The sequence below is a fragment of the Acartia tonsa genome, chromosome 7 (assembly GCF_053477335.1).
Source record: "Acartia tonsa isolate MP-2025a chromosome 7, ASM5347733v1, whole genome shotgun sequence".
NCBI lineage: Eukaryota > Metazoa > Arthropoda > Copepoda > Calanoida > Acartiidae > Acartia > Acartia tonsa.
The window spans coordinates 49,189,089-49,215,290 of NC_137266.1; the positions used below are offsets into that span (position 1 = coordinate 49,189,089).

A 26,202-nucleotide genomic window follows, 5' to 3' on the forward strand; every position below is an offset into this window, starting at 1 on the left:
TATCTATTAATTATCATTAGGTATTATAGCCAGTTTGTGCAATATGCCTTTTTCAGCGAAGCTAATCTATATCTTGGTGAGTACTTCTTTTCGGCCATAACAGCTAGCTCTGATCGTTAATTTCAAACATTAGGCGAGCATGGCATCTCTAAAATCACCAACATAAGTACGTCCTGTTTAGAATCTTGTATGTACAGCAATTTCACATTAATACTCAATAAAGACTTCTTATTAAATAGTATGATTAGTTGAGCTTCGCTTTTATAGGTGTTGTCATCCTTGTTAAAGCTATTGATATGAGGATTAATTTCGATATGTATCTATCTATTATTACACGAATTTTCGTTATGAAAAATCAGACAAGCCAGCTATTTTAATCATGGATCTAAAGGGAAAAGACAATGGCCGATAAATTGATGTACATCCCCAATGTTAATTCACAAAATTACCCCTTTTGTAGATAACCATTAATGGTCAAAAAGTTTAGACACACAATTTAATAAAGCAGCCAATCAAAATTTATTAAGTCCCCAAAGTTTTTAAGCCACCTAATAATAAAAATTTATCATTAAACTTTGGGGGCTAGCGTAATAAAGAGCCAATTGTCCTTTTTCTCTCTGTATTTTAAAGCTTATATCGAGCGCATAACCAATCAGGAATTACAATGTACTATTGTTTTTATTCTGTTTATGCTTTTATTGATGAGAAAGTCATATAAAAATAAATAAAAAATATCCCATATACCAGATTGTTTTTATGAGTAACAATTTACGGGATAAAGTAATCAATACATTAATAGAAAAAGAAAATAATTTAGATATTTGCTAATAACTCACTAAATATGATCTTTTCATTTAATTTAAAGGATCGTAATGGATAAGACATTGGACGATAATTGAAGTAGATTAAAAAAAATGAGTGAATAGTTTGTTCACTGCTAATTTAAACCAACAAATAAAGGTTTAATAAGACTATTCAACGTTTTGAAAGCCAACAAATGAGTGAAATTAGTAATAAAATTTTTGGGACCAGTATAATTTAACAGGGATCTAAAGGGATAAGGCAATGGCCCATAAAATTGATAAACACGCCCAAGGATAATGAACAAAATTACCCCTTCTGTAGATTACAATTTGTGGTTGAAACGTTTGTACACATATTTTAATTAACCAACCAATTAAAATCCATCAACAGTCCCTAAAGACAGTTGTTAAACCAATAAATAAGAAAATGTTATTATAAAACTTTGGGGACTTGTGTAATAAACAGCCCATTGTCCCCTCTCTCCTATACCTGACAAAGAAGGATATATGACACATAACAACATATATTATAATTAATAATAATAATAATGATGCCTATATCCCTGACAAAGAAGGATATATGACACATAACAACATATATTATAATTAATAATAATAATAATGATGCCTATATCCCTGACAAAGAAGGATATATGACACATAACAACATATATTATAATCAATAATAATAATAATAATGATGCCTATATCCCTGACAAAGAAGGATATATGACACATAACAACATATATTATAATTAATAATAATAATAATGATGCCTATATCCCTGACAAAGAAGGATATATGACACATAACAACATATATTATAATCAATAATAATAATAATAATGATGCCTATATCCCTGACAAAGAAGGATATATGACACATAACAACATATATTATAATTAATAATAATAATAATGATGCCTATATCCCTGACAAAGAAGGATATATGACACATAACAACATATATTATAATCAATAATAATAATAATAATGATGCCTATATCCCTGACAAAGAAGGATATATGACACATAACAACATATATTATAATTAATAATAATAATAATGATGCCTATATCCCTGACAAAGAAGGATATATGACACATAACAACATATATTATAATTAATAATAATAATAATGATGCCTATATCCCTGACAAAGAAGGATATATGACACATAACAACATATATTATAATTAATAATAATAATAATGATGCCTATATCCCTGACAAAGAAGGATATATGACACATAACAACATATATTATAATCAATAATAATAATAATAATGATGCCTATATCCCTGACAAAGAAGGATATATGACACATAACAACATATATTATAATTAATAATAATAATAATGATGCCTATATCCCTGACAAAGAAGGATATATGACACATAACAACATATATTATAATTAATAATAATAATAATGATGCCTATATCCCTGACAAAGAAGGATATATGACACATAACAACATATATTATAATCAATAATAATAATAATAATGATGCCTATATCCCTGATAAAGAAGGATATATGACACATAACAACATATATTATAATTAATAATAATAATAATGATGCCTATATCCCTGACAAAGAAGGATATATGACACATAACAACATATCTAGTAATCAATAATAATAAAAAACAAGAATATTGTTAATGTTATTGATTAGTTTCTAAAGAGAGAGAGGGGACAATGGTCTGTATATTACACTAGTCCCAAAAGTTTTATAATAACGTTTCTTATTCGTTGGCTTAATAACTTTGGGGACTTTAGTGAATTTTGATTGGTTGAATTATTAAGTTGAGTGTTCAAACAGCTAATTTTAATCTACAGAAGGGGTAACTTTGTGTATCATTATTGAGGATATACATCAATTTATCGGCCCTTGTCTTATCCCTTTAGATCCTTGGGATAAAGTATCATAAAAACAAATGTTAGAATAGGACAGACATAAATTAAGTTTGCAAAGTAAATTCAATCATTTTTAGCAAAATATCATTAAATTATATATGATACACAAAATTATCCCTTCTGTAGATTACGATTAGTGGTTAATTATTAATGCTCACCTGAATGAACAAACCAATCAAATTTCCCCAAAGTTATTAAGCCAATGAACATTAAAACGTTATTATAGAACTTTGGGAACTAGTGTAATAAACAGCCCATTGTCCCCTCCCTCCCTGACACCTTCTACTATTTGATTATCAGAATAGTGTCTTATCATATCGGCAATATAAACAAGCAAAATTACTTTTAATTTTTCGGCGATTTTTTAGCAACAGACCCTCTAACTAAATCGTAAATTTTCGCCCAAATCTTATGTCTTATCCCCCGAAATCCATGACTCATTACATGCCGCGGAGTTTTCCTGTTTTCTATATGTAAGGACACACTTTATATCGTGTTTTTTTTATCGGGTATTTGAAAAGACATTCTTAAACTTTAGTTTGTTTATGAACATAAATTATCAAATTTTTGTTCCAGTATGGCTTCGAAACCGATTAATTGCAGTTGTTTAAAACTGGATCTAAGATATAATAAAAAATCAAGTAAAGCAACAAATAACAGCTAATTTTCCAATTATAATATTATTTTTAAAATGATAAAATCTACATTTTTGTTGGCCAGGATCTACGGCCCCGCTAGACTAACAAAACTGGTTTTAATCCTTTTAGTTTAATATCCACGGAAAGCTGTCTTTAATACGATGCGATAAATAAATAATTGTAACTTAAGATATAGAAGATGGCTATAAAATCTGCAATATTTGAGAAAATTTCGTATTCTTGGCCCCACTTTGGCGGGTAAAAAATAAAAATCATAAAAAAAGTCTTTGAAAAAGTAGCGGAGCTTCTCTTTAATCCATTGATTAGTTTGATGGCTTCCAATGGCTCTGGCTGACATAAAGATAATGTCATAAAACAGCATATTTTTCAGTTTATATGGATGGATATTGCAAATGTTTTTTTTTTGTTTTTTTAAAGCGAAACTTTTCAAAAATTAAGGTCGGTCCGTCCTAAACAGTTAGCTCTTTTCGTTAATTTAAAAAGGTTAAGAGTTAATGTTCGTTATTCTTACTGTTTTAGAGCTTCGCCTGTATGGATGTTCGCAGAAAGGAAGGAAACAATATTATATTAGTGCCTAAAGTTTCATAAACTAATTGTATTATTCACTGGCACAAAATATTGATACTTTTATTCAATCTTGATTGATTTGAGAAGGGGTAATTTTGTTAATCATGATTTGGGTTAACATGACACATTATAACAAGCGTAGCAACTGGTTAATGATAAACTGTCTTATTAAAAGATGTGTATAAAGAAAAATGAATGAAACAATATTAAAGTTTTACCATAAGGAAACAAAAGAAAGCTTAACTAACAAAAATGGATTTTCTCAAAAACAAGGATGATAATATCCCAATATATTTCTGACATAAAACATTCTTTCGATAACCGCTGAACCGATATGGTCCTCCTTTATATGGAAGCATCTTATAGGTCATGGGATGGTTTTAGGATATTACATTTTTTCAAAAGTCTGAATGGTTTTAGGCTATTTTTGTGCCCTTCCATATTCCTTCAAAGGTAGAGTCTCTATATGCTAGGGGCGCAGCCGATAGTAACTTTAAACGACGTATGACTAAATGAATTACAGAAAAGCCTCGCTTCTAAAAATCTTAGGAGTTCGTCTTTCCATTTAATAAGCTTAAAAACTTTCCTCATATATTGGGAAATTTCCCCAGAAATTTTTTCTCAGATATAGGGGGATAAGCAGTCTTTAAAAAAAAGGAAAAATGTATAATATAAATAACAGAAATCTGAAAAACAATCCAAAGACATGCCTTTCTTGGGAATTCCTATGATAAAAGGGCATAATCTAGAAATCGTAGCAAACCTATAGTAGTTTTAAGAACAAATACATCCATTTAAATTAAGTAAATTTTCATTTATTTTAACAAATTGCGATTCTATAAATTTAATACAGTAATATTTTATGCAAAATCAACTATCCAAAAATTCCTGGAAATTTGTTATAAGAAATTGTACTAATCAAAGAAGTTTTGATCATTAGTTTGGGGTGGGGAGCTCAGGGTATATTTACTAAAAGATACAAAATATGAACTCCTTGTCGGGTGGGTTATGGGTTCAAATCCACTTATTATCATAATTATAGCATTTTATCGTACTTTAAAATAAAGAAAATTATCATAACAAAGACACTAAAAATTCTTTCAAAATTTAAACTTGACTATAAAATATCTAGGTCTATAAAAAGGCTTAATAAATAAAACATAATCAGATTTTGTTCATACCTAACATAATGGTTAATGTTTCAACTTGAACCACATCATAGCTAAAGACTATAAAATGGTATTTACCCAGGTATCTAAAGGGATAAGACAATAGTCGATAAATTGATGTACATCCCAAATGATAACGCACAAAATTATCCAATCAAAATTCAGTAAAAGTCCCCAAAGTTGTTAAACTTGTAAGTAAACAACCCTTAAAAATCTTGTCTAGCTCACAATATATATATATATGAACAATGTACAAAACTTTTTTCTTAATACAAAACATTTTTCAGACATATAAAAACTTTTAAGGATTTATATATATTTTTTTCATGGATTAAAGATAATTATGTAAAAGAAAAAATGGCAAACTTAATAGACTAAATAATGTCAAAAATCTTATATTGATAAATTCATCAAAACACATGAAGATTCCTTTCCATCTCTTTCAATTACGGACATACCATATTTTTAGAGATGCAATGCTAAACTTTTCCCAAATTCGCAATTCCTTTACCCCAAATTTCGTGTGCACGTCTTTAAGACTGTACAAATAAGACAATATAGGGTCTAGAGGAAAAATAAGAAATTGCAAAAAATGTCTCTGAATTTTATGCAGTAGGAGACAGGACATTCCAGGGATCTTAAGGGATAAGACAATGGCCGATAAATTGATGTACAACCCCAATGATTACCCCTTCTGCAGACTCTAAATTACAATTAGTAGATGAAACGTTTGGACACTCAACTAAATGAACCAACCAATCAAAATTCAATATAAATTCCCAAAGTTGTTATTATAAGACTTTGGGGACTAGTGTAATAAACAGGCCAATGCCCCCCCCCCTCTATGAATACATTCAGCTTTTCTGAACAGTTACAGCCGTTTCTGAGATACTTCGCCTCACACACAAAAAAAATATTTTTCTAGTTCTCGATGATAAAAAAAACTTACCTATAAAAAAGAAGAATATAATTAGTTCTAAAAATAGTTTGTTCAATAAAGCATGTTAAAACAAAATACTTAATGGTTTTAAAATGTTTAATACCAGGTAATTAATGGTTATAAACAAGGATTATTATCTTCATAAGTTGCGCAGCAAATTTTCTTTTGTAATGCAATAACCAACAAATATTAACTCCATTTAATAACATGTTTAAAACTGAAAAAGTTGGTTTTAAACACCATAAAAATATGGCACAAAATATTCAAAACATTTTATTTATTAAAATAATAAAAATTTATTTAAATTGTGTACAGAATACAGATGTCTTTTTTTTAACACAACATTAGCTACTTAATTAACTATACCTAAAGTAGATAATTAAGGCTTTTAAAAAATCGATATAATTCAGTTCTAATGTCATAAAAAACATGGGACTTAATTATTTTATATAAAGTTTTCAAAGCATGGATAAATATTATGTAAATATTAAACTTTTAAATTATTATTATTGTTTGTTTATTTCCTACACTATCTAATAATAGTAATTTATGCCAATTGGGTTATCGAATTCAACTCCCCCCTCCTTAAGTGCCCTTAGAGGCCTCATTGGGCTTATCAACTATAATAAGATATTCATGAATTTTATGCATGAACTTTAATTGTTACAAACTAATCATAAAACAATAATTTTTGTTATAATTTTCTGAAGATACGTGATTACGTTTTTGGTCTTTTTGCTTGATACGACTAAACTCAAGATAAAAAATTTAATGCGTTTATTCAAGGGTATATCATTTTGTTATGTTTTTTTGTCATAAACCTCATCCGTTGCTGAAAGGTTTTAATATTCCCTTTAAAAGAAAGTCATGATAAATTTTGACAATAACAAAAATAAATATTTCCATAGTGAAAAAAAATAATTTTATATTTTTTTAGTGGCGAAGCTATCATTTGGTTTGTTCATACGTCCGTCTAGGGGTTCGTCATTAAGTAAAGTTTCGGGTCATGGAAAGAAAACGAAATAGCGGGTTTCGTCATATTTTCACAGTGTCTTTTGATAAGATATTTTAGGTTAGGTAAATAATAATGATTGCCACGCAGGGGCTAGAAATAGGAGAAAAGCTACAATGAAAACACGACGAAACTACTACTTTGTTTTCTTTCCATTATAAAAATTGTACTTTTTTAGCACCCCCTTTAAATGCGAAACTTAAAATCAAATGATCCATCATAAGAAGAAAAACAACTTTGAATGTTTTTGATTGAATCAAAATATTTTGCCCATGAATATAAGGATTGCAATTTAGTTCATAAAAGTACATATATTTTTTTCCAAGAAAAATATTTTCAACTTAAACAGCAGAGTATTACTGATTGTTTTTTTTTAAAGATAAGCTTAACATAGGTCCTGTGATGGTTTTAGGCTATTTCATTTTCATTTTGATGGTTTACAGCTATTTTTAAAGCCCCTAGATGCTAGGGGCACAGCGGCTAGTAATCAATAAGGTACATCAACATTAACATACTTAATCAGAATTATTTAATAGCTGTGCTTCTAAATAGTAAATTCAGTGAATATTGAATAAAAACGGATATAGAATATATGTGGATATTATGACAGGGTAAAAATTGTCGTCAATTTGGGTTGCTAACATGGACTTTCTAGTTGGTGCATTATTTGTCAAATGTACCACTTTTCTGCACTACCTCTCCGATTTTGTTAATACTCTATATTTTGGTCCGTTGGGTGATTCAAGGATGCTGGATGGCCAAAAAAAAGTTTCAGAGTCCCTGGATGTCTAGATATCTAGCTATCTATGAAGGTAGGTAACAAAAATTTAAAAAACACCCATTTTTTCACAATTTTAAAAATTAATTTTTTCATCAATCTTACATCCAACCTATACATTTTATACACCAAAATGATCGTTTATTCATATAAAAAGCGCACATAATGCTATTTTGGCCAAAACTCTAATTTTACAGGGTGTCCAACAAAAAGTGTATTTTGGATATCTAGCGTAATACCCAAAATACCTGTCCGAAAAAAATCATTTTTTTTGGCTTAAATCCTGTGTTTTATCTGTGGGCATATGTGGTATATAACGGTTCTGACCACCCGGGACTATAAGGTTGTCAAATTTCATTTTGGAACACCCTGTAAATGTGATTTTTGTGTCTGTAGAGCTAAAACTTGGTCCAAATTGGCTATTTTTTTCAAATTACTCTAATATGTGTCTTAGTATGTTTGGCCATAGTGTTTTCTGACCAGATCAATATTTTCCTATTTTTTGGACACCCTGTATTTTCAAAAAAAGAGAAAAAAAAATTTAGTTTTTTTTTCTATTTTTTTTCTATTTTTAAGTTACTTAAATCTGTCATATAGATACAGATTTTGACTAATAACGATAATATTTGCCTATTTTACAAATTTTTACACTTTTGGGACACCCTGTGCATGTTTTTTAAAAATGATGGTTTTTGCCCATTTTTGGGAGGAAGGAGTCGTTTTAAGGCCGTAGACTATTTCTTCATTTTTGTAGAACTTTTTAAGATACATCATTTGTTATTTATGCAAAAAGCGCAAAAACCGAACCGTTTTGCCGTTATTCACTGCCAAAGGCGGAATTTTTTACGTTTTTTGCCGTTCCCGAGGATTTAATGCGCATTTAAGGTAGGAAGACGTTGATTTTTCAAGATAACTGTGAAATACTTTTATTTAGGCATTTTATTTTACTAAATTTCATGTGAAGTAAAAATTTTTGTATATTTAACCGATTTTTGTCAAAAGGAATTTCAAATGCACATGGTTTATGTTTCTTTTATTATTACTTATGTTATAGCAATTATCTATATTATATTCACTTCATTTTCTTGTTTTAACAATTGAAATCCATCTCGACGAAAAACGGTTAGCTGCACAAAAAATTTGACTTCACATGAATTTTAGAAAATTAAATTTCCTAAATAAAAGTATTTCACAGTTATCTTGAAAAATCAACGTCTTCCTACCTAAAATGCGCATTAAATCCTCGGGAACGGCAAAAAACGTAAAAAATTCCGCCTTTGGCAGTGAATAACGGCAAAACGGTTCGGTTTTTGCGCTTTTTGCATAAATAACAAATGATGTATCTTAAAAAGTTCTACAAAAATGAAGAAATAGTCTACGGCCTTAAAACGACTCCTTCCTCCCAAAAATGGGCAAAAACCATCATTTTTAAAAAACATGCACAGGGTGTCCCAAAAGTGTAAAAATTTGTAAAATAGGCAAATATTATCGTTATTAGTCAAAATCTGTATCTATATGACAGATTTAAGTAACTTAAAAATAGAAAAAAAATAGAAAAAAAAACTAAATTTTTTTTTCTCTTTTTTTGAAAATACAGGGTGTCCAAAAAATAGGAAAATATTGATCTGGTCAGAAAACACTATGGCCAAACATACTAAGACACATATTAGAGTAATTTGAAAAAAATAGCCAATTTGGACCAAGTTTTAGCTCTACAGACACAAAAATCACATTTACAGGGTGTTCCAAAATGAAATTTGACAACCTTATAGTCCCGGGTGGTCAGAACCGTTATATACCACATATGCCCACAGATAAAACACAGGATTTAAGCCAAAAAAAATGATTTTTTTCGGACAGGTATTTTGGGTATTACGCTAGATATCCAAAATACACTTTTTGTTGGACACCCTGTAAAATTAGAGTTTTGGCCAAAATAGCATTATGTGCGCTTTTTACATGAATAAACGATCATTTTGGTGTATAAAATGTATAGGTTGGATGTAAGATTGATGAAAAAATTAATTTTTAAAATTGTGAAAAAATGGGTGTTTTTTAAATTTTTGTTACCCACCTTCATAGATAGCTAGATATCTAGACATCCAGGGACTCTGAAACTTTTTTTTGGCCATCCAGCATCCTTGAATCACCCAACGGACCAAAATATAGAGTATTAACAAAATCGGAGAGGTAGTGCAGAAAAGTGGTACATTTGGCAAATAATGCACCAGTTGTAATCTACAAAAAGGGTAAGTTTGTTTATTACCAATGAGGATGTAAATTAAATTATCGGCCATTGTCTTATCCCTTCAAAATATCTGGTGAATATTAAATAAACCAAAACAGAGGCGTATCAATTATGGCATGAACCAATGGTAGCTTGCCGTGCACACGCACACCGTATAATTTTTATCCAATTAAACGCGCGTTGGCTACCGTCTTTCGTATTACGACGCACGCACGCGAATTCTAATACTTTTCTTACGTGCGCGACGCACGTAAAAACTAACAAAAAAGCGAAAATACCCTGTTAAAAAAAAACTTTGTATTATACTAGTAACAATAATCTTAAGTAAGTGTGGGTCCTGAAAGATCATGCAAACGGCTAAATCTAAAATTTTAGGGAATCTTTATATCTATTTTTTTTGTGTTAAACCCAAGAAAAAACGCAAAACTCCAACAATACCTTTTCCTATTTCATTTATTAGGCAAAATAGATATAACTTTCAGGTCATCATTTACTTTCTCTTGGGACGACACAACTGGCAGCTAATGGCGCAGCCACAAACGCACTCTAAAGTTCTAAATCTAACCCTTCAAAGACTGTGGCTATTAAAACAAACCAAAAAATTTGCTTGATGGCAAAAACTTCGTGAAAAGCGTTCAATCAAAAAGTGCCTTGTTGGCGTATTTTAACTTGTCATTAAAAGACAATTAGTAAAATAGCTCAAATTTTTAATCTATTTTGTTTTTATACAAAAAAAAACAAGAATGACAAAACTTCATAGCACAGTCTACCAAAATCAGAAGGTATTATTTAGGTGGGGGAGGGAGGGGGGGGGCAGACATATATTTCAAGGTTTCGAGTATTAAGTCTAAAATAGATTAAAACCTAGCTAGGACACCCCCCCCCCCCCACCAAAAAAATCCACTTAAAATTGTAGACCAAATTGGTGTATTGGTTTCCGAGATCTAACTGGACAACCAAAAATATATCAAGTATCTGTAGTATATTAAAATATTTCTGCCCTCCAAACTATTACCCCCCCCCCCCTTCCCTAAACAAAAATGCATACATTTTCTAACGAGTAAAAGATGAGATTGTTAAAAATCCATAACGCACCATTAACTTCTTTTAAAAGTTACAACCCATTTCTACACGAATAAATAGTATTGGTAAGGGTTTATTTTTTAAATCTTCTATTTCCATATTAAAAAGCTTTCACGACCTTTTTATGGAAGCCCCAGACAATTATATTAACGCGACTATTAAAATAGCAGATATGATGCGGTTAGATCAAGTAGAACCCCACATGGTTAGATAATGATATTCCAAGAAGATAAAGATGGAAGTAACCAGGATTTTAAAATCATTTTTACGGAAAGTCAATCCATTTATTTTCGGATATTTAATAATAATGTACTCTACATATGATATCTACTTAAATAAAGTATTAAAACTTTTTTGTCTACTTTTCAGTGAAGCTACTTAAAGGTCCTGGGAGGGTTTTTGAATACTTTGGGATATGATATCTAAAGGCTTCTAAAGTCTTCGCCAAACCCAGGAAAATAGTGTAAAACCTGCCCTTGCGCAAACCAAAGCAACCTTTTATGTCTTGGACATGTCTAACCGTCTTAGAGATCACAATTAACAAACAAACAGAAGGACATAAACCAAATTGTATTCCATCTAAATTAATTTGATAAGAATTTCTAAGTTATCAAAAATGATATAAGATAATAAAACTGGAGTTCTGTCTGGAAAAGTCAGACAGATGTTTTTCACAATAGAATTATGGACAAGGAAAGTATTTCTGAAGAAAAATTAGTGAGCTAAAATTGATGTATATTCCCAATAATGATACACAAAATTACCTCGTCTGTATAAAACTTTGGGGACTATTGTAATAAACAGCCTATTGGCCCCTCTCTTTTTGGATTTATTTACCAAAGATATGCACATTGTAACTAACGTATAATCTTTGGGCTCTGTAATCTAAATTGGGAAAGAAAATAGATCACGGGACATTTATAAAGTTTCCTTAAAATGTTAAACTCAATCGATTCAGTGGTTAGCGAGATCTTAGCAAACAAAAAAACCCAAAAAAATACCACTTTATAAAATAGAATTAATATATCTGTCTTTTAAAATAACAGAGAGAAGCAATTTAAAGTGTTTTCATATTTTTAGACATTATGGGGCGAAAATAAGGAGCAAAGGTCCTTATGGAGTCATTTCCATGTTTTTATGTCTCAACAAGGACAATTATATCATTGTCCATAAGTAGCGCAGCAATAACAAAGTAACGACATTTTAGTCGTAATATAAGATTCATTTAATTTAAAGACTGTTCTTTTTCAAACAAAAAAAATTGCTGTCTAATACATGAATTTTCAAGTATGGCTTCGAAACCGATTACCCGCTGGATTATAACCGGTTCTGAGCCACGCTGAAAAATTACGTATAAATCGTATCACAGACAATTTTCCACAAATATTTTTAAAAATCATAATATTAATACCAGTCTTGTTAGCTTGGGCCTTCGGCCCCTCAGGGCTGGTTTTTATTTTATAATTTTTCATTTCTATTTCCGCGGAAAGCTGTCTTTAACACGATGCGATAAAACACTTTCTTGTTTAAAATGATATTTACATTTTTTCCTAACTCATCTTTTATAAAATTTTGACTGCAATAAATCATTTTGATAATATATCATTCATCAGCTCAATGTATCAGGGATCTAAAGGGATAAGACAATGGCCTATAAATTGAAGTACATTTTCAGTGTAGAAACACAAAAAAAAACGTCTTCTGTAGTGGATGAAACGTTTGAAAACTCAAATTAATGAACCAATTACAGTCCCAAAAGTTGTTAAGCAAACGAATAAGAAAACATTATCATAAATCTTTGGGGACTAGTTAAATAAACAGCCCAATGTCCCCTATATCCCTGTCAATATATACAAATAAACTAGTGTGTTTTATCACTTCTACATATTCTATACCAGCATTTTATTGCATATTCGCTAAAAAGACACAATATCAAAATGATGCAAAGAAGAAGTGTTCTTGTGCTCTAGTGTTCATTGGCTGTTTTGATTATTTGATAATGTAATGCATTTAGCGGGTATTGGATAAAACAGACAACCAACACTGCTTGTACGACCTTTGCTAGGAAGTCCTTATTGTGCATTGAAATGAGTTGCGCCTTTTTTTTGGCCAATGCATTTCTTTTGATCAAACTAACAGCAGCAGAAGGAACCATTTTGATCTAACTAACAGCAGCAGTGATAACCATTTTTAATGTCTTTAGTTATGAAGCGGTTATGAGGTGAGAATCGAACTTATCACCTTCCTGACAACAAGCCGATGCGCAACGTATTAATCCAAAGAAGCTGGTTTGTGAAAGTTAAAGCACATCATCTATAAACTATATAAAAATCATGTTGTAAATATATTAATAGGAGATATCAGAATTGCCATAATCACTCTCTATGATAACTAGGAAGGGAGGAGACATTGGACTGTGAATTATACTAGTATCCAAGGTAGTAAAAAATGTTTAAAATCTTTAAGTTTTAATTTTCACTTAATTTGCACATAAAATAAAATGCATATTTGTCTGAAGGCTGTTTTTGATTTACAGACTGTTTTTGTCATACCTGTGTATTGTTAAATGCATTTTTTATTTTCCCTCGAATACTATCATTAGATGTGCTGACAATGGATTGCCTATTTCTTCCCTAATTTCCAAAGTTGTACAGCAGATAACCCAATTATTGCAAAATTTTACCAAGAATAGAGAAGAAAATCCTTAAAAGACATATAAAAGAAAAAAAATATAAGATATTTTTATCCATCAATAAAAAGGTAAGATATAGTTTACTAACTGATTGACTTACAGCCATTCCCTAGCTATAGAAAGCAGAAAGTGCAATGCTGACTTGCATATAGAAATCAGGTATTTTAAGACAATTGACAATAAATTGATATAAATATCAAATCAAAGTTACACATTTTGTACATAAACATTATTGGTTGAAAAGTTTACAAACTGCTTGCTATGAACCGATCAATTAAGATTTAATAAAAGTATCCATTTTTAAACTTTGGGTTCAAGTATAGCTTACATTTCAATATCCCTTTCCTCCATGATATAGAAATATATAATGAAAGTGCATCTATAGTGCAACAAAAAAAATATTCCCCCAAAAAATACATAATGATAACCTATTCACTGAAACTTAATAAAAACATTCACTTTTTTATGAGCGAAGCTACTCTTTAAATTACGTCTTTCTTTTAGTCTGTTGGTAATGCATTCTTAGAAAAAAATGATCAAATCCTATAATATAAAGTATTAAGTTTTTGTTTATTTTTTCCTAACCACTGAAACGATTGATTTCTTCATTATAGGAATAGGCCAAGGAATGGTTTTAGGCAATTAAATTAAAGTCTTGAGGTTATTTTATGCTAATACAGAGACTCTAAATGCCATGGGCGTAGCCGCTTGTTATAACATAGTATTAAAAATTGATTTTTAAGGACTTGTAAATTAAAAAATATATCTACTATTATATTAGTTCTAATCTTATTTAAAGGTTAAAAAATCATCTCTTTCTTTGGATATTATCATCCTTGTTTGTTTAGATTAATATAATCAATCATCAACTAAATAATAAAGCTTTTAATAGCAGGAATATTTTTCCTATTTATTTAGAGTTTTTTTTCTCCAGTTTGATATAAAAACAAAATATTAATTGATGGATCTATGTGATTTAATGTTTTTTACATGTACAGTAAATTTGGGCATAAATGTGTTTTATGAAATGTTTATTAAAAACCTTACAGCTTATTTAATGATTCAAGTTGAAACAGTATGTAATAAGGCTGTCTGCAACGAATGCTTTCCTAACAATCTTATTTAATCTTTGCATAGCCATGGTTTTGATTATTTTACACCTACAATTCGGATTTTCTTTATTTTTTTTAAATATTATTTAGCAAAAAATTTGAGCCATTTTATATGATGCTGCTTGTGAGAGAGCTTAGATTAAGATTAAAAAAACAATTTATTTTTTTTTTCAATTACATCATTTCAATCTTTAAAATAATTTTTAAAATATGTAAATACTTAAATTATTTTGAACACTGAAGGCCCCATTTAATACACCTCTGGTTTATGGAATGCCTCATAATCGTAGATAACACATTAGTTAAAGTTTATTAATGATGTGATTTATAATATCTAAAAATGCTATGTAATATGTTTATCATAACTAAACCGATTTGAAAATAAATCTTATTCTTATTATTCTTATGAACCATTTTTAAAAGCGAAGCTTTTCTATAATAAGCGCCAGTCCGTCCAAAACAGATGCTCTTTTTGTTAATTTAAACAAGTTAGAATTGTCCTTTCGATTTCAAAGTTTGCATAGTTATTCCTATAACAATTAGGTGTAATTTTGTTTCTGCTTAATCAGTTCTGACACTCTAAAGTGTTAATATTCGTTTGTCCTAGCGTTTCAGAACTTCGCTTTTAGTGATGTGTCATCCTATAAATTATCAAGATATCATCAATTCATATCTTCTATGTAGCAACCTACCCAAAATGCGTATCAATCGCTGTGTATCTATCTATCTCTACCAAATGTGTATCTATCTATCTCTACCCGCTGTGTATCTATCTATGAACCTCTAAAATAGTAACCTCGACCTCCATATTAAAATACAGAGAGAGACTTTCTTTCTTATTCCTTCCTTGCCATTAAACCCCGCCCAATTACTGCACCCAACCACACGACACCCCTCCCCCAAAACGTCCCATGGGTTTATAGTATTGGTCTATATCCCCCCCCCCCCCACCTCATCCTCGAAAATACAAGTATTACTCCAAACCCCCCCCCCCTTAATCCAGGAAAGTCAGCCAGCCATGTCTACACCTAAATCGGCCGGTTTCTAACGTCATTCAGACACAAAACCATAAAAGCACATTATAGAACCAAAAAGAACACAAATTCTACTGTTATTTGATCCTTTTTGCGCTTAAGAAACAGCCACGAGTGAGACCATTATTTATCAAAAAATGCAAGTAGGTGTCTGCTATTCAAATACATATATGTCATATCCTATTATATAAAATAGTAAGGTTTTTTGTCTGTAGCTTAAATTTCGAAAACTACTGAACTGATTGAGTTCTTCTTTCAAGAGAAGCTTCATACAGGACATGGGATGGTTTTAAGCTATGTTATTTTTAGATTAAAGCCTTGAGATTGTTTTCAGCTATTCTTCTAGCCCGTGAAAGCTAGCATAATATATGGAGTATAGTAAGAAAATAGGTATAAAAGTATAACAATACATAAAAAGGGGACAACCTGCAATCTTCATTATGGACTTATTGAGAACTTCCTTTCTCAAGGAAGCGTAATCCTACTCCTTGGGCATGTTTAAAGCTATTTTACTAAAAAATTGCTTTAATTTTGGAAATACTTAACCCTACATCTTTTTGTCACCTATAAAAATTACAAGCATAACTTTGGGGAGGTTGAATTTAAATATGTTTAGGGGGGGGGGGGGGGGCGGCTCAATAAATCATAGGTAACATTTTTCTAGTTAATAAATCATAGCTTTTAACCCTTTTAAAAAACTTGCAATGTAGAAAGAGTTTTTGAATTGGGTATAAGAATAAAGTGCATAGGTATATTTAGAAAGTTGTAGATTATTTTAAACTAAAACATAAACAATCTTTAAACAAGATAACGTAGCAATAACAAGCAAAAATATGTATTAAAAGAAAAATGAAAGCATTATTGGAAGATGGTATACCCATCCCCTCTTGGGATGAAGTCACTAAGGACTAAAAGCAAATCTAATAGTTTTACAAAAATATTGAAAAAATCATTTCTTGATAGTTGCTGTTTAATAAGAGATATAAGTTTTCCGGAATTGTAATGTAGGGAGTAGATTTGAAATCTGCATCAAATTTTAAGGATTTTTTTATAAAATTCGTTTTTTGTATAATTCTTTATCTAAAAGCGGAAATACAAATTAAGTTAATTAATTTTGGCATCCGTGATTGGTGGATTTAAAAAATCTGCGCTCTGATTGGATGTCGTACATCATTCAACCAATAAGAGCGCAGGTAGTTTAAAATCCACCTATCCTATTGGTCAAAATTAATTAACTTAAAATGTATTTCCGCTTTTAGATAAAGAATTTTACAAAAAACGAATTTTATAAAAAATTCTTAAAATTTGATGCAGATTTCAAATCTACTCCCTACATTAAAATTCCGGAAAACTTATATCCCTTACTGTTTAACAAGATATCTTATATTTACCGTCTAACAGTAGGACGGACGAACATATCCAATTTATAGAGTAGCTGCGCTACTAATAATTTATAAAAAAAAAATTAATGCCTTAGCTTTACTAGGTACTACCTGCATATTTTAGAATACAATGGAACATTTTTTTTTATTATTTGGTACCCGTATTTTTTTTCATATATCATAGACAGAATTAATAGGTTTTAGGTAGTGAAGCTACTCTATAATTCCTGTATTTATATGCATTAGGCATGTATGTTGTTTTTTTAGGTATTAGGACATAGTTAGGAAGTCTTATGAAACTATCTTTATGAGGATTTATTATTTTTTTTTCAAAAGCCGGAAAACCTTTCTTATGATTTTATTTTTGTTATCTAATAAAAAACGGTGTCAGCTTATTATCAATGCGCTACTGATGTACTGAACATTACTGTTCTTGTTAAAGAAAAGGGTAGGTTAATTTTCAATTTAGGTATTTTTTTAAACACAGAATTGCACCAAACACACAAAATAGATAGAAACAGATAAGACAATGGCTGATAAATTTATGTACATCCCCAATGATGTTACAGAAAATGATCTCTTGTCTAGATTACAGTTAGTGGTTTAAATGTTTTAACACTCATTTTAATGAAACAACCAATCAAAATTCAAAAAGTTCTCAAAGTTTTGAAGCCAACGAATACGGGAACGTCAATATAAAACTTTGGGGACTAGTGTAATAAACAGCCCAACGTCCTCACCCTCCCTGTACTAAAATATACAAACAATTAAAAGCAATAAATAATCATCTTTAAAGCCCTCCTAAGGCCAATAATTTGATAATTGAAATAGACTGAATAAATAAAGAGGTAGGTTTGGCTTAAACAAAGAAAAATAAGTCCAAAAGTAGCACAGCAATAACAAACTTTTTACAGAAGAAAAACAGAACATTTGGGACTTTTAAAATCCTGATTGGTTCGTAAAACTCAGCAATCTTAAGGGATAAGTCAATGGCTGATAAATTGAGGTACATCCCCAATGATTACACTCAAAAGAACCCCTTTCGTAGATTACAATTAGTGCTTGAAACGAATGGACACTCAATTTATTGAACCAACCAATCAAAATTCAGTAATAGCCCCAAAGTTTTTGAGCCAACGAATAAGAGAAAACGTTATTATAAAACTTTGGGGACCAGTGTTATCATAGGCGTCCAAGGGGGGGGGGGTAATGGGGCGATTACCCCCCCCAAATGAATTTGGGGGTGCCGTAGGCACCCCCAAAAATTTTTTCATTTTACCCCCCCCATTTAAAATTTACCCCTACCCTGGGGGTGCCGTATGCACCCCCAACCATTTAGGAGGGGGTATTTACCCCCCCCAAACAATTTTGGGGGGGTAAATACTCCCCCCAAAATAGAAAATCTCTAACAAAAAAAATTTTTCATTTTTAATACTAAATTTTTGATATAATTTTAATTAACCCCCCCAAAAATTTTACCCCGGGGGTAAATTTTGGGGGGGGTAAACAAATTTTACCCCTGCCAACAGATTTCAGGGGGGGTAATTACCCCCCCCAAGCAAATTTTACCCCCGGGGTAAAAATTTTGGGGGGGGTAAAAAAAATTGCGGCGCGCTTCGCGCGCCATTTTCCCCCCCCTCTTAAAAAAATTTTACCCCCCCCAAAATAAAAAGCTTGGACGCCCCTGAGTGTTATAAAAGCCCAATTTCCCCTCCCTCCTTGGTAAAACTAGAACATCTATCTAACTTTCATAATCTTAGCCCTGAAAAAAATTTATAGAGCAGCTTTCCTACTCTACCCTACCTACATATAAGCAATGAAATAAAACAGCTGTTCTTACAAAACAAATACTAAAATATTGAAATAGATAGATAAAAGTATACTCAGGGAGGAAGGGGACATTGGAGTTGGACTACTAATTACATTAGTCCCCAAAGTTGTGTGTACTTTTATGAATTTTGATTGGCTAGTTCCAAACAAGTACTTTCGAAACTTTTCAACCCCTAATTATTAAAAAGAAGAGTTAATTTCATTTATCATCATTGGGGATGTACATACATTAATTTATCATCTATTGTCTTATCCCTACAGATCTCTGGGAATATTGCTATATAAACAGTAGAACAGTACACATATATAAATATTAAATTCATAGTATAGTACACCAATATTTACAAGCCACCAAACTTGAAAAATCACATCCATCAAAAAGTCGAATTTTTAAAGATTTACAGAAATAGGAATTCTAAGCCTATTAGAAAAAGTTAATCATCATGATTATATCTTAAAATAAGAAGAAAGTACCTAGATAATTGCAATCAAATTAATCTAAAACCAAATCATCCCACCAATATTAGGGCAATAAAAAGATATTTAATGACGTTTGCAATGATTTAAATATAAAGAGTAAGGGATTCTAAGCACTATAGAAAATTTAAGTATGTATAAATGTAAAAATACAATCAAAATGTTTCTCTTATTTTGCTTTGTTGAGTTAAAAACTTAAAAGGGATAATTTTGACTTTTTAAACATCGTTTTATAGATTTTTAGATGTAGAGTGAGCGATTATAAGCATTATAGAAAACCTATGCATGTAAATATGCTAAAATACAATGAAAATGTTTCTCTTATTTTGCTTTGTTGAGTTTAAGTGACAATTTTGACTTTTTAAATCTCGTTTTTTCTAGCTTTTAGATTTCTAGTAAGGGAGAGTAAGAGATACTAAGCCTTTTAAAACAACTTAAACATGTAAATATGTAAAAATATTTCTCTTATTTTGCTTTGTTGAGCCAAAAGTGACAAGTTATGACTTTTTACACCTCGTTCCTCTCTCAATCCTTTAAAACTCTAAAATATGGCTCATAAAAAATATTATATTCTTTTTACAGCATGTGTTCAACTATTTTATTAAAGCGAAGCTTTCCTATAATTAGGGTCAATCTGTTCGTTCGTAACGGTTAGATCTTGTCGTTAATTTGGGCTTGTTAGAAGTGTCCTAAAGATCTTAAACTTGGCATGGTGATTCCTATTAGATACAGTTTAGATATCCATAATAAAGATGCTGTGAGAATTGGTGCAAAAAATATGACGTAACAAAAAAAATTAGCCAATGAGAGGCCGTTATTGACCAATGGCGGCAATGGTAGTGGCTAATTTTTTTTGTTACGTCATATTTTTTGCACCAATTCTCACAGCATCCATAATAAAGTCTCAAAAAAAAAGAATGTCCATATTATGAATCTTGTATATAATAATTTTGGTATTGATTAAAAATTATGTTGAATATTAAGGTGTTGTTACACTATATTTGTTATGAACGTATGTTTGTCTGCCCGTCTAGATTTTTTGCTTGGCATTTATGGGTGTTGTCATCCTTGTTAAGGTAGAAAAACTACTTTACAACTATGTATCAACGTCCGCTATAGACAATTATGGTAAAATATACTTTTATTTTTGTTCATTATTTCATTTTAAAAATTAAAAAATATAACTAGCTTAAAAACAACTAAAGGTTTTTATATAGATTGTCATATTCTTCTTCTCATTTAATAATTTATTCCTTTAAGGACATATTCTAAAATTGAATTATTTTGTTTGTTTACTTTTTTACAATAAAGCTACTCTACAAACAAAACTGTACTTGTTTTATTGGCATTTCATTGAAATAAAAGTTAATATCATACATTTAATGTGATATTTTTGATTCATTTAAGATCATATTCGCTTTTTAGAGAAGCTTTTATTTTGTATTATTAAGATTAAAAGTTAAAACCGATGTTTAGATAAACTATAGTTCATTTCAATTTACAGATGTCAAATTATTTTCAACGTAACAAGAACAATATAATTTGAATGTGAGTAGTCCTTTCTTATTTGTTGAACTTTAAAATCTCGCTAACAACTGAACCGATAGAGTTCTCCGTCTAGGGGAAGCTTTTCATAGCTCTCGAGATACTAGGGGGTGAAACCACTAAGTCTCTATAAGAAATTGAAGAATCAAAAAAAGCAAACTAACTCTTTGAGAAATGTCTTTAAAAAACTAAATATAAGTATTTTTCAAAATAAAAGATGAATTATAGAGGTGCTACCTACGCATCTAATAAAACAGAATTGGTATATTTTTATCTCTCTGCTATTTTAGTCATTGAATTAAAGATGTAAAAGATAAAAATATAACGTTCAAACAAAAACGTTAATATAAGGCGATTGTAAATAAATCACAGAAAATAATCTAAAGGGATAAGACAATGACCGATAAATTGATTCACATCCTCAATGATAACACACAAAATTACCCCTTCTCTAGATTAAAATTAGTGGCTGAGACGTTTAATGAACCAACCAATCAAACTTCAGTAAAAGTCCCTAAAGTTGTTAAGCCAACGAAAAAGAAAACGTTATCATAAAACATTGGGGATTTGTTATAAACAGCCCATTGTCCCCTCTCTCTCTTATTTTTATCACTGTATTAGATGAACACCAGTGAAAGAAATAAAGTAATAAAATATTAAAGTTTAAACAAGATAAAACAGAATTCAATGAACATACGTATGTCAATTCAATCCAGTAAATAAATAGCATAAAACCTGCATTTAAAGAGTAATTAATTTAAATGACGGTAGACTGTTATACTCTAAAAACAGGTAAATGTTATGTTCAAACGAAGATAAAAAGCTTTTAGAAGAAAACGCTAAATATACATACAACTTTTAAGTTTTGTTACATTGTAAGCTAGCCCTCAATAAACATATAAAACCATTTGTGTATACATTTGCGAATATACAAAACTTTTTGTGGGTTACAAAATAGAAAATTGCTAAAAAGAATTAGCTACTCTATAATTAAGTTATTTTGTTCGTCTGTCCAATAAAAATTTGGATACTTATTACAAAAATGTCTATGACGTCCTTGCTAACATTTTGCCTTTTTTTCTGGATTATACTTTAATACCAGTGTTCCGGAGCCGGAGCCGGGAGCAGCAACATTTTTGGTGGAGCCGGATCCGGAGCCGTATTTTTCGTTAAAAACGGCTCCGGCTCCGGACTAGCGAAAAATGATTTTTTAAAGTAATATTATAATTTGGCAACGGTCTATTTCCATATAATAAACTGAAAAACTATTGTTACTTAACAATGTTAATGATTTTTCAGAATGGTTGAGAACCAGTTCTAATACACCGGATATTGATCAGTTTCGAGGCAATATTGGAAAATAAATTAAAGTGATTTTATTTTTGTAGAATAGCCATAAACAAAAGTTTACATTGCATGGTTTTGTAAAAAAACAGACGGACAGACGTTCTACAATTTAAAGAGTAGCTTCGTTACCAAAAAAAAACGTCAAACGCAAAAAAGAAATCACGACAATTTTTGCTTTTTATTTTGGGAATAAATAATCATTATGTCGATTTTGTCTGTAAAAAAGTGGTTTATTTCAAATATCGAAAGCGGATAATTTTGAAAAGAAAAAGAAACCTGCTAGTTCTACCAAAAAAAACCTCAAAAAATGCGTTCCTCTAAAAGTAGCTGGATGTATGAATGTATATCCATTATGATCTCGTAAACAGGTAAACCAATTTGTCTATAATTTTCAAGAAAGCTTCAAATAGCTTTCTGGCATTAGTAGAAGATAATATATTTAGGTTGGGTTAAAAAGGGCCCTGTAGGGTTGATCTAAAGGAAGGTGATACATGTTAAAAAATGAAAATTTATAGGTTATATACTTTTTTGTAAACGCTTTTTTCTGATAAATTTATAATCCTTTTATCTGCAATAAATTGATAGGGAAACAAGTTGCGAAATTTGGTTATTTATTAAAAAAAAATAACCAATAACAATAATAAGAAGTACCTAGTAATAGTTGCTTGTCTTCTAAGATCACTAGAATATTTTAAACATTAAAAAAATCTATAGTTTCAAAAATTTAGATCTTGAAAACGCCAGTACCGATTTTTGTTTTGTTTTGAAAATACATTAACTTTCATGTTGAACAAAATAGCAAAAAATCAACCCCAAAACATATACATAGCTTACTTGAAAAGCACTTCTGAATAGTATTAGTCCTAGCCGTTTAACAGATCTTTTGCTTTATACATCCAAGGATATATAATGTTTAAAATCAAATAAATTAATTCTTCAAAGTACAACTCAAATTTGGAAACATCAAGAAATTAATTTTCCAAAAATCTATTTATAGAAAATTGGGTGGCTGCGTTTCTAATTAGTTCACCTTGATAAACATCTGATCATTATCTAGTTGACCGCTGGTTAAAGTAACTTCATATTTTAATATTAGTTCCAGTATTCATTCGAATCCGTTGGATAGGAACCGGTTCTCATCCATACGAAAAAACTATCTCTATAGCATTGTATTATATCTAGCTTTCTACGAATATAAAAAAGTACAATCATAAGATTAAAACCAGTTTTTTTAGCCCGTGCCTTCGGCACCTCGGGGCTAAAAAAGCTAGTTTTAATCTTATAATTGTACATTCTATATCTGCGGAAAGCTGTTTATAATACGATGCGAGAAATAACTATTCCAGTATGGCTTCCAAACCGATTGATATCTGCTGGATTAGAACCAGTTTTACTAGCCATACTGAAAATTATGTATAGTGTCGTATTACAGACAATTTTTCATTTTAATATCCGCGGAAGGCTGTCTATAATACGATGCTATACTATCAAACTATCAAAAACGAAGAATTTCTATAATTGTGCGTGACTCCAAGGATATCAAGGAAAAAGACAATGGACGATAAATTATACATATCCCAGATTATGATAAACAAAATTTATCCTTCTAGAGATTTAAATTATTAACGTTTTAAAACTAATACCTAGATTGGAACCAAACAATCAAAATTCAATAAAGCTATCCAAAGTTTTGAGCCAACGAATAAGATAACTTGGATATAAAAGTTAAACTACTCTATAATTTCAGATTTCCGTCTGTCTTACGAGCTATGGGTTAGTTAGGATATAGGATAAATGTAAATTTTCTTGGTTGCTAATAAAGATAGATGTCTTGAAAAATAAGAAAACATAGGTAATGATACTTTAAACAAATAAAAAAAAATAAAGTTTTCATTCACAAGATGTAAAATGTTTGTCTGTTTCTACAATAACTCACGAGACTCCAACCACCACTGGACCAATTTGGTTGTCCTTAACAGGGAAGCTTAACCAATGTCTTTAAGTGTTTTTAACCTTTTGGAGAAGAGAAAATCTACACCCTCTAAAACTTATAATTAAAAGGAAACATTCTAAATAACAGACAAACAGACTAACGTCTAGTCTGACTGACAATGTTAATTACAAAACTAGATTTACTATAAAAAATATATTATAAAAATTACTTACATTAAAATTTGATCATTTTCAACTTTTCAAAACAAATTTACACTTAAATTAATCACTTTTTTCACTTATTATATATATAAAAATAACAATAATTTTTGTTTATTTTTTAGTTTTGATATTTTAAAATTAATTTATTAACATGTTTTACACATAAAAAATAACTAAAATCACTTTTTTCCAATAATTCACCATACATACAATATATAATAACAAAAAATCACTTTTTATAATATAAAACGTTCATAAAATTAGACTATTAACGCTATTTAAATAATTATAATATAATATAAAATGTTTAGTCTAAATTAACGCACATCCATACTTTTCATATTTTCAGACTATACTAAACATCAGGGTTGCCGGCTTCCAGCGGTTGCAAAGTTGCTAAAATAAATCCATGAAAGCTGCCCTTTTTTTATTATGGAGAGAGGGGATATTGCGGTGTTTATTATGTTAGTACCCAAAGTTTTATAATAACGTTTCCTTAACAACTTTGGGGACTTTCATTCAAAATTGATTGGTTGGTTCATTAAGTTCAGTGTCCAAACGACTTTATCACATACTAGCGGCTACGCTCCCTAGAGGCCTCTAGGGGCACTTGAGGAGAGGAGAGTGGAAAACCCTAATTTCTAATTTTAGATTTTAAAAGAAAAAGTTAAAAAAAAAATTTTGGGGAGAGAGCGAAAAAAAATTTTTTTTGGGGGGGGGGAATGCACCCTGCCCCCCCCCCCCCCCTAATTTTTAATTTTAGTTAAAAAATTACATTTTTTTGGGGGGGGGTTTTCATTTTTTGGGGGGTTGGGGTGTCCCACCCCCCAAGAAAATAGTTATAAACCTTCCCATGACCTATAAGAAGCTACCCTGTTAAGGAGAACCCGATCGGTACAGTGTGGTTAGCGAGATCCTTCGGTACAAACAAACACACAGACACACATCCTGTTACTTTAGTAAGAGGATTTGTAATCTACAGAAGAGGTAATTTTGTGTATAATCATTGGGGATGTCCATTAAGTTATCGGCCAATGTCTTATCCCTTTAGATCCCTGCGTTTTAGACGGCCTTTTTTTAAAAATTAGGGGGAGGATCAAATAGTCAAATATTTTCAACAGAAATTTCTTTTTCTTCTAATTTTTTGTTTTTAGCAGCTTGAAAATGGCAACTCCGATCCCTCATGTAATGTTCATCCCAAAAAAAGGAAAAAATCAGGCAAAACTGCTTTTTTGCCTTATTTTCTCTGATGATTAATTTTAACAATCAAATATTTCATCAATTTATGACGTTATTGTTTATTTTAAATGATTGTCATGCCATTTTTTATGATTTAAATGAAAAAAAAAACAAAGTATTAAGTCGTAGTAAAAGCTTGAAACGTCCCGTACTGTACCTTGCCCTAACTTGCCTTACTAAGCCTTATAGGATAGTAGTATT

General features: G+C 30.3%; 1 protein-coding gene across 1 annotated transcript in view; it reads right to left on the bottom strand.

Moving 5' to 3' along the window:
* LOC145324595 (uncharacterized) overlaps window positions 1-25,168 on the bottom strand; it is a 117,620-nt gene extending 92,452 nt beyond the window's left edge. The window contains exon 1 of the mRNA XM_080167177.1: window positions 24,775-25,168. The gene's annotated coding sequence lies outside the window, so the exon portion shown is untranslated. The remainder of the gene's footprint in view (window positions 1-24,774) is intronic.
* Between the last annotated feature and the right edge of the window lie 1,034 nt (window positions 25,169-26,202).